The sequence below is a fragment of the Ovis canadensis genome, chromosome 7, assembly GCF_042477335.2.
Source record: "Ovis canadensis isolate MfBH-ARS-UI-01 breed Bighorn chromosome 7, ARS-UI_OviCan_v2, whole genome shotgun sequence".
NCBI lineage: Eukaryota > Metazoa > Chordata > Mammalia > Artiodactyla > Bovidae > Ovis > Ovis canadensis.
Window position 1 is genome coordinate 71,058,598 of NC_091251.1, and position 11,135 is coordinate 71,069,732.

The 11,135-nt window shown below is 38.4% G+C and overlaps 1 long non-coding RNA gene across 1 annotated transcript; it reads right to left on the reverse strand.

Annotated features, from left to right (window-relative positions):
- Nucleotides 1–388: 388 nt before the first annotated feature.
- LOC138443710 (uncharacterized) lies at nt 389–11,135 on the reverse strand. Its single transcript, XR_011258243.1, has 4 exons — nt 9,682–11,135; nt 8,965–9,112; nt 3,254–3,322; nt 389–2,219 (listed from the first exon to the last, which is right to left on the reverse strand). It is a non-coding gene; the product is annotated as an uncharacterized lncRNA (long non-coding RNA).

Here is an 11,135-nt window from a genome sequence, read left to right on the forward strand (position 1 = left end):
TCCACTGTCTGACTGGGCTGGCCACAGCTGTGGTTGTTTCCAAAATGAAGATGGAATCTAGCCACGGTTGGATTTATTATTCTCTAGAACTGCTGTTCCTTTGGGCATTATTTTTAGAAGTATCACATTGCATAGGGGCTTAATTTTTCTAACTGACTTTTGGAAAATTTTGAAAATACTTTTTCCCCTTAAATATAACAAATTGATGTAAGAGGATTCTGTTCAATATATTTTTCCTTTATCCCAATGGAAAAACAGAATATGATTGCTTGACCCAGCTATCTGTCTAAAATAATGTTGTTCGTTTTTTTTTCTTCCCAGAGTAGATAAATTATAATAGCACAACACAGCTGCATATTTGAACACAAGTCTACAAAGTGAGAGACTGTACAGTGACTTCTTGTTACAGCTCTATTTGATTTAGATCAACCAGCATTCTCTAAGAGCTTATGGTGTACCAGGCAGTGATAACATATGACAAAATGACAAGTAAGACTTTGCCCTGCCCACAGGAACTCACAGATCAGTGACACAACAAATGCAAAACCAATAATTACAACAATTACTTGTTATAATGAAAGTACTACACATAATGTTTTGCATAAGAAGAATTATTAACTCTTACAGAATTTATGGTCTGGGAGGAAGTCACAGAAGAGGTGTTACAGCAAAGACAAGAACCAGACATTTCAAGGAAAAGGAATAAAAAATGTAAAGGCACAGAGGCATGGCATAGCCTAGTATTCTTCAGAAACTCAAAGGTGATGAAGACTAAGTGTATGCTAAAGGGTGGCAGTTGGTGAGAATGAAGTAGAGTTGGGATCAGATCATGGAGGGGCTTCATCTTCTAAACAGTTTTACCTAAAGCCAGTATAGTTATATTTGCAGTTTAAGGGCTGATTCTTACATGAAAAAGCCTCAATTAAGAAATAATGTTGATCTCAGGCTTAAAATATGCCAAGCCTTTAGTCTCATGCACACTCTCATTCTCACCCTGGCCCCTTCTCTTGCTCATTCCCTTTCTTCAGTTTTTATTACTGCCTTTCTTTCCTCAAACCCCTATAATCCTTCCCCACGATTTACATAACACTGTAAAATCTTAGGGAAAAATCCTTAAAAATATCCTGCATCATCCCATAGCTGATATGCCCAAGATCTAAAAACAACTTAGAAAATAAAGAGAGAGGTTAACAATGACCCACTGATACACTATGTACTGTTAATGTATTATAAGTACATTAGGGGACGTAGCCATTAAAATACAGACTTCCCTGGTAGGCTATCTGCAGGCTTTGTCTAAATGATTGCAGACCTGGTAACAGAGCCAGATACGGTTTCACCATCATCAGTCAGTTCAGTTCAGTTCAGCTCAGTCGCTCAGTCATGTCCGACTCTTCGCAACCCCATGAATTGCAGCACGCCAGGCCTCCATGTCCATCACCAACTCTCGGAGGTCACCCAAACTCATGTCCGTTGAGTCGGTGATGCCATCCAGCCATCTCATCCTCGGTCGTCCCCTTCTCCTCTTGCCTCCAATCCCTCCCAGCATCAGGGTCTTTTTCAATGAGTCAACTCTTCGCATGAGGTAGCCAAAGTATTGGAGTTTCAGCTTCAGCTTCAGTCCTTCCAATGAACACCCAGGACTGATCTCCTTTAGAATGGACTGGTTGGATCTCCTTGCAGTCCAAGGGACTCTCAAGAGTCTTCTCCAACACCACAGTTCAAAAGCATCAATTCTTTGGTGCTCTGCCTTCTTCACAGTCCAGCTCTCACATCCATACATGACCACTGGAAAAACCATAGCTTTGAGTAGATGGACCTTTGTTGGCAAAGTAATGTCTCTGCTTTTCAACATGCTATCTAGGTTGGTCATAACTTTCCGTCCAAGAAGTAACAGTCTTTTAATTTCATGGCTGCAGTCACCATCTGCAGTGATTTTGAGCCCCCCAAAATAAAGTCTGACACTGTTTCCAATATTTCCCCATCTATTTCCCATGAAGTGATGGGACCAGATGCCATGATCTTCGTTTTCTGAATGTTGAGCTTTAAGCCAACTTTTTCACTCTCCTCTTTCACTTTCCTCAAGAGGCTTTTTAGTTCCTCTTCACTTTCTGCCATAAGGGTGATGTCATCTGCATATCTGAGGTTATTGGTATTTCTCCCAGCAATCTTGATTCCAGCTTGTGCTTCTTCCAGCCCAGCGTTTCTCATGATGTACTCTGCATGTAAGTTAAAACAAACAGCAAAAAAGAAAGTTTCTCATTACTAGTGACTCGCTAGTATGCCTACCCTGCCCCGAAGTGTTTGCTGGATCTTTTGCCCTTGGTCAACCATCTCTTCCTGTGACTGGTTGTCCTCATGGACTACGACCCAGGTGATTCCTCTGTGCACATCTGTATGGACCAGCTGCCATCTTTGTGTCCCACTGCTACCTGGAAGTCATGAGTTTATAGGGGGAAAGCGGGGAGACCATCTATAGTGGTGGAGCCTGCTCTGTCTCTAGTTATACAGTCTGACCAGTTAGAGTGAACAAGACTTTGAAGAAAATGAGAAGACTGCCAAAGGATCCCCAGATGACTAGGTACAGATGGATCTGGTGGGGAGAAATGATTTGCAATTTCAGTATAAGGAGTGAGTATATGAACCTCAGGAAAGAGAAACATGAAAGTTGTTTCTTTTAATCTAAAATTATTATTTAAAATTTTCTTTAAGTCAAAAAGTTAATTTATTTACAAAATGTAAATGTAGTAGGAGGAGGTTTGGGATATTTGTATTTTTGAAAATACAAATATGCCAAATGGATAGAAATACAAAAACCCTCAACAAATTATTAGCAAATCAACCTAGCAATATATAAATATTAATAGCATGAGTCTATACCAGGAATGCAAGACTGGTTCAACACTAGAAAATACAATTAGAAAAACGTATTTCACCATTTCAACAGATTAAAGAGACAGAATTTCCTAGATGCAAAAAACAAAATTCTCTGATAAAGTTCAAATTCCATTCATTATTTTGAAAAACTCTCAGCAAACTATGAACAGAAGAAAACTTCACTAACCTCATAAAGGGTAACATGTGCATACACAACCTAAAGCTAAGATCATGCTTCATGGTGAAGGTCTGAATTCTTTCCCGCTAAGACTGGGAACAAGGAAAGAATGTCTGCTCCCATACTTTCACACAACATCATGCTGGAAGTACCGGCCAATTCAATTGGGCAAGAAAAAGAAATAAAAAGAATACTTACTGGAAAGGAAGAAACAAAATGGTCTCTATTCACAAATGATAGACCTGTCTGTGTGGAAGCCCAATAATCCTAAAAAAAAAAGTGTGTTAGTGAGTTTAACAAATTCACAGGATAGAAAGCTACTATACAAAACAAATCATGTTTCTAAATGCTAACAATAAACATTTAAAAATCAAAAATTTTAAAAACAGTCACAAGCATAATGGCATGTAGAGGATGCTCAATAAATATTTGTTGAATAAGTGTTCAGTTTGGTTTCAAACGTATTCTATTTCTGTTTTTCAATGAATTTGCATTTCAAAATATGTTCTTCAGGATGTTTTAATAACATGGTCTGATATCCTCCAAAGTATTCTCATGGATAGTAGCAGCAGAGAATAAGCCTGAGAGCTAGAAGATAGCTAGACAGCTAGAAGCAGGCTTAAAATGTTATAGTGAATAATCGGTGAGTTAGCCTATGTGTAACTAATATGTAATATGCTATATACACTTGTGTCAATTAACATGTATCAGAAAAATTTAAAAATTACATCTATTTGCATTATATTAGTGATCTTATGTACACCAGATTTACTCATCTTTCAACACAAATAAGGAGGAAAAATTCTCATGATTAACATTCTGAAAACAGCAGATCAGTTCCTCAAATATTAGCCTTATACATCCAAGAGAAACCACAGTATTTCTTGTGAGATGGGAATACATCATTCATGAACTAAACACATTTACTGGTCATTTATGATTAATTTTACTTTTTCTTTATTATATTCATAAAGATGCAGTTCTTTCTAACAGCTACAGACATGTTCTATTTTAGTGGGTGAAACAGAGAAGGTCTGAGGTCCTTCTCTGAGGAACCAAGAGGCAAACATCATTCATAATCAAGCACTCAGTAAAAAGACTATTTGTATCCAACTGTTCAAGCAAACAAATGGGCCATAAATCTATTTAAAAAATGAAATAAGTGCTTTAAAAGTGCTAAATATATGTCAAGCTCATCTCTTGGCACAGATAAAGCTGTTACTTTCTGTATAAAAATTGTACTTAAGATTTCTTTTTATTTCAATAGAAACACTTATGCTTAGATCTGAATAAAACATATTAATTATAAATCACTACTCTTACACTGCTTGGAAAATTTCAACTAGAGATAAGAGACATGAATCATGTTGAAATTATCAGTAGAAAAGCCTTATCTTAAAGTCTGTTTTTTATTAAATATAAATATTTATATATTAAATATTTTATGTGGTTGCTTTTTGCATATTTTAGAGTGATTTTAAATTAACACTGTCACTGTTCTATAGAATAAAACTGCTGTTATAAAGATAAGTTGTTTGGAAGCATCTAAGTGTCAGAGGGGTAAAACTAATGTAGTCAATAAGCCTGAGCTTTTTTTAATCAAGGAGACAAATTTAAATCCAAGTTCTCTCACTTATTTGCTATGTGACTTACACTAAATTATTTAACCTCTTTGGGGATTGTCTATAGTAGACATAGCTGTTTGTCTACTCAAGTTGCTTTCAAACTCTTTAACTTTGATCTATACTAGATAGCACATTCAAAAGCAGAGACGTTACTTTGCCAACAAAGGTCTGTCTAGTCAAGGCTATGGTTTTTCCAATGGTCATGTATGGATGTGAGAGTTGGACTGTGAAGAAAGCTGAGTGCCAAAGAATTGATGCTTTTGAACTGTGGTGTTCAAGACTCTTGAGTGTCCCTTGGACTGCAAGGAGATCCAACCAGTCCATTCTGAAGGAGATCGGTCCTGGGTGTTTGGAAGGACTGATGCTAAAGCTGAAGCTCCAGTACTTTGGCCACCTCATGCAAAGAGCTGACTCATTGGAAAAGACTCTTGATGCTGGGAGGGATTGGGGCAGGAGGAGAAGGGGATGACAGAGGATGAGATGGTTGGATGGCATCACTGACTCGATGGACGTGAGTTTGAGTGAACTCCAGGAGTTGGTGATGGACAGGGAGGCCTGGCGTGCTGCAATTCATGGGGTTGCAGAGTCAGACATGACTGAGTGACTGAACTGAACTGAACTGATACTAAGAAATTCATTTTCAGCATGACCAAATATACACACAGATAAACATAAATTTCATAAACCATGTTAGCACCAAGTATGATGAGCTTATTATTTCTACTTTATTTGATTCCATTTTATTTCATTTTTAGTGTCAATTACATTCCATTAAATTGATTTTATGATCCACTAATGGATTGAGACCTGAAATTTGAAAACTATTAGTTTATCCAATACCCATCCCCTTCCTCCTTACTTCTTTGCTTAAAACATCATTCAGAAGTGACTTCAGATAATATATCCCTTTAATGAAGTCAATCCAGTTTAAATGCAAATTACTGATTGGGCTGCCCTTGCCAATTAGTTCAGGGTGTGGATATAGTATAGTTCTGACAAATGTAAGAGGATATTATCTCTCTGGTTTCTTTGCTTAAAAGAGCTCGGAGTCCCATTCATAAAGGTTCCACTCTGATGACCTAATCACCTTTTAGAGGCCCCCAATTCTAACACCATCACATTGGGGGTTAGGATTTCAGCACATGGGTTTGAGGAGAGCTGGGGATAGGGACAGAAACAATCAATCCATTGCACCTGGGGATAAAATTCTTAGTATAGGTAGACAGAAAAAGCAGCAACTTTTTAATCCAAGTACACTATCCCTAAAAGACTAACTGGTTATTATTTAATTACAGTCAGTTGTCCAATAACCCATAATTAAAACCTTTTCTATAGAATGATACACAAACTATACTATATGTTTTAGGGAACTGAAATTAGAAATAGAAAATATTTATTATTTCTAATATATGGTTATAAAAAGGTGTTTGTCAGCAATTTGCAAACTCACTTCAACAAGCAATATGCTACTGATTATTTTTAAAGTGCACAGTAAATGTAAAGACCTAATGTTAGTAACCTTGAGAAGAAAAGCAATGATTAGTAAACCTTCATTTTTCTTGTTTAGAATCAAGAAAGTATAACTTGAGAAAGTATAACTACTTTCACATACAACAGAATCACTGACTAGGCACTGAAACAAATCCAGTCAACTATCTGCTTGCTTAATATAGAGTTATTTGGTATCCAGTTAAACCATTTTCTATAGCTACTTCAAATGATGTTACACAGGTTTGCTACTGTGGCTACATTCAGATGGTAGCTATAGCCAAGGGAGAAAATTCAAGAAAGCATCTCTCACATGTCTGGGCCTTTAGTGGTATTCACTAGGGTATTTCAGTTATTCCCTGTGTAGCCTTTCTTTCAGTGTAGTGCCTCCAAAGATCTGCAGCATCTCTAGAAGGCTAGCTTGGGCTTCTCAAGATACCATGTTCCAGCTTTAAATATCTTGGTACATTGATTCCATCTAAGAAGTAAAATTAATCTACTTTTGGGAAAGCTTCTTAATTCCCATTGTGAAAATAAACTGAGGTGTCCAGACTTAAATCTGGAAAATATTTTTAACTTTACAAAAGTATTTTCCTAAAGCAACAAAGACTTCTGTTGTTTCAAATGTTCTCAGGGAAATGTGTCATGAAAGGAAAAAAAAAAAAAGGAATTTTCCCTCCTAAGATTATAAAACATTAGGCTACTTGGTTCAACGTGTTTTCCTTCCCTCCTTCCTACCTTCCTTCCTAAGTGATTTAAAATGAGAATTTATTAGGTGTTAAGTTATTTAAAGTTTCTCTAGAGTTTCCTAAAATATTTGTGCAATGTTTACTTGAGAAATTGGAGGAAAACAGGGTTACAATGGCAAACATTTAATAACGTATCTCTGTGGCAAAAATCCTCTATAATGAGTGATAAAAAGACTAGGAAATTTTCTCTGAAAATGGAAGAAATCTAGACTCTAAAAAATTCCATTAGCTTTCCAATTTTTAATAAGCCCTGAAAGTAACAAAGCAATTTTTTCTTCAGATTCAAGGTAGTTATAAAATTTCAAAGTATGTAATCAATGAAAGAAAAAGGAGTCATCAATAATTAGAAGATTTGAGTCTATCTGAAGCAGTGTCAAGGATATACATGTGTTAGAAGAAACCATTGCTCTTGATAATAAAATTGTAAACATTAATGTATTGGTGTTCAAGAGTAAACAAGATATGCTTTCATACATATTTGAGTTGGTTCTTTGAATTCCCAGCAGAGAACCAGTTGGAATCAACACTTTCATACAGGACAAACATAATTTATTTCTTAAGCTAATAGTTAGCGTTCACTCTAAAAATTTAACCAGAACTTTCACTCACAGTGTCTGCTTTAGAAATTAACAATTGTTTATTAAATGTTCATGAGAGTGAAATTGTTAGTCTCTCAGTTGTGTCCGACTCTTTGCGACCCCGTGGACTGTAGCCAGGCAGGCTCCTCTGTCCACGGAATTCTCCAGGCAAGAATACTGGAGTGGGTTGCCATTCCCTTCTCCAGGGGAGCTTCCCACCCAGGGATTGAACCCCAGGTCTCCACAGGCAGATTCTTTACCACCTGAGCCACCAGGGAAGTGCACCTGTTAAATGTTCATGGATGCCTCTTATGACTGTACTGTATTATAATAACATAAATATTTATAACACATTTAATAACAAAACATATTACCTCTAAGTTCAATGTATATTCAAGTTAAAAAAATGTAATATTAAATTTTCAAACCTTTTTATGATGAAAATATCTCATATTTCATATCTTCTTTAAACTTTTAGCACAACCAGAAGCCTGTGAAGTATTCTCTACCATTTTTTATTTCCAACTTTATCAGCTAGAAAAGTATTTGCAACATCACAAATGATCTCAAAGCAAAGACAAAGGCCAAAAAACCAACAGTAAAACATAGTCACGGAGTTAGAATAAATCAGAGGCTATAAGACCTTTTTGGCTTCCCTGGTGGTTCAGACGGTAAAGAATCCACCTGCAATGCAGGAGACCAGGGTTCGATCCCTGGGTCGGGAAGATCCCCTGGAGGAGGGAATGGATCCCCACTCCAGTATTCTTGCTTGGATAATCCCATGGACAGAGGAACCTGCTGGGCTCCTCAAAAATCCCTCCGTTCTCTACAGGTCTTTTTGTCTTAAGTCTTTCACTTAAGGTCTCCTCTATAAACAAAAAGACTGCTTTATTACTAGATAAAAAACCATTACTAGATATCTATTACTAGATAAAAAACCATCCCCAAATGTAATGGCTTAAAAAATGATTTTAAAATTTCTCATGTTTCTGTGAATTGGCTGGTCATTTTGCTTCAAATGGTGTCAGCTGGAGCCACTCACATGGCTGCATTCAGACGGCTGCTAAGCTGAACTAGCAGGTTCAAGACCTCCCTTATTTGTCTGAAGCCTTAAAAATGCAATGGACTGGGCCATCTCACTTCTTCCCCACATGGCCTCCCTCTCTAGGGATTCTCCACATGGTCCTTCTCTCCAGCAGGACAGCATGGAATCCTAATATAATGGCTCGGGAATCCAATAACGTGAAAACAGAAACTGTCAGGACTTATTTTGTCCATATTTCATGGGTCAAAGTAAGTTACAAAGCCAGCCTAGACTGCGGGGAAGGAAAATGAACTCCATTCCTTGAAGGGAAGAGTAGTTATGTCTGTAGAGATAGGGAAAGATTTAGGAGCCATCTTTGACAAGCATCATTGTCCAACTTCTGGCTAGAATTCTTGTCCCACCTAACGTGCAAAACTATACTTACCCGGTATCCTAAAAGTCTCACCCCATGACATCATTCATTCAAGTTCAGCATCTTATCGTCTAAATCAGGTCCAGACGTGGCAAAAGCACTTCAGGTATTGTTCCTCAGGTGCAGCTATTTGAGACTGGCTTCTTTCAGTCCAGATTTCCTAGTATAGAAAAACCACACAGGGACTCCCTTTGTGATCCAATGGTTAAGACCCCACCTTCCAAAGTAGGGGCGCGGGCTGCATCCCTGGTCAGGGAATTAAGATCCCACATGCCACAAGATGTGACCTAGATAAACAGAACTCCTTAAAAATAGGAAAGAAAAAGAAAAGTCACACAAACACTTCAGTCTAGACGGGGCTCAGGGAAGTGGGAGACACAAAACCAAAATTGTTGTGAGGGTCCCTACACTAAGGGCACGGGATAGTGCTTGACTGTGGTTCTGTCCATCCCTCTGCTGGTGATTTCCTAACCCATCCCTCACCTTGCTTCTTGGCCCCTCCCTCTGGGATTCTGGCTCTGCCAGTCATTCTGTCATTTTTCCCTAAGAAATGACAAGCACTGGGTTGGAAATATTTCCTCTAAATTCTTCTTTTAAACTGAACAGTTCCTCAGTTCAGTTCAGTTCAGTTTATTCGCTCAGTCGTGTCCAACTCTTTGTGACCCCATGAACCGCAGCACGCCAGGCCTCCCTGTCTATCACCATCTCCCAGAGTTCACTCAGACTCACGTCCATCAAGTCCGTGATGCCATCCAGCCATCTCATTCTCGGTCGTCCTCTTCTCTTCCTGCCCCCAATCCGTCCCAGTATCAGAGTCTTTTCCAATGAGTCAACTCTTCACATGAGGTGGCCCAAGTACTGGAGTTTCAGCTTTAGCATTATTCCTTCCAAAGAAATCCCAGGGCTGATCTCCTTCAGAATGGACTGGTTGGATCTCCTTGCAGTCCAAGGGACTCTCAAGAGTCTTCTCCAACACCACAGTTCAAAAACATCAATTCTTTGGTGCTCTGCCTTCTTCACAGTCCAGCTCTCACATCCATACATGACCACTGGAAAAACCATAGCCTTGACTAGACGGGCCTTAGTCGGCAAAGTAATGTCTCCGCTTTTGAATATGCTATCTAGGTTGGTCATAACTTTCCTTCCAAGGAGTAAGCGTCTTTTAATTTCATGGCTGCAGTCACCATCTGTAGTGATTTTGGAGCCCCAAAAAATAAAGTCTGACACTGTTTCCACTGTTCCCCCATCTATTTCCCATGAAGTCATGGGACCGGATGCCATGATCTTCATTTTCTGAATGTTGAGCTTTAAGCCAACTTTTTCACTCTCCTCTTTCACTTTCCTCAAGAGGCTTTTTAGTTCCTCTTCACTTTCTGCCATAAGGGTTGTGTCATCTGCATATTTGAGGTTATTGATATTTCTCCCAGCAATCCTGATTCCAGCTTGTGTTTTTTCCAGTCCAGCGTTTCTCATGATGTACTCTGCATATAAGTTAAATAAGCAGGGTGACAATATACAGCCTTGACATACTCCTCTTCCTATTTGGAACCAGTCTGTTGTTCCATGCCCAGTTCTAACTGTTGCTTCCTGACCTGCATACAGGTTTCTCAAGAGGCAGGTCAGGTGGTCTAGCATTCCCATCTCTTTCAAAATTTTCCAGTTTATTGTGATCCACACAGTTTTAGCTTATTTCTCTCTTCTTGTACATTATCATCAGAAGCTATAAAAAGTTAACTGGTACTTTCACCATAAGGTGCATTTTCTATCTTCTGTGCTATGGCAGGCAAAAGTATTTCCCAGTATACTGTTACCATATAACTCAGGACCTACATTCTCCAGCATTTGATCATTTCCTTACTGCCTTTTCCCATCGTCTACTGAGTTTGTTCACCACTCTCCGAAGCTAATTGTCTCCTAACCACTTGTATTATTTTTCTCCTGCTTGTGTAATGTAACACCAAGTTTAGCAGTCTTAACCAACACAAATTTATTATTATCCAGTTCTGTAGGCTGTTGTTATTCAGTCGCTAAGTCTTGTCTGACCCTTTGCGACCCCATGAACCACAGCATGCCAGGCTTCCCTGTCATTCACTCTCTTAGAGTTTGCTCAAACTTGAGTCAGTGATGGTTAGAAACACAACACTGATCTCACAGGAATAAAATCAATATGTTGGCTGAACTAT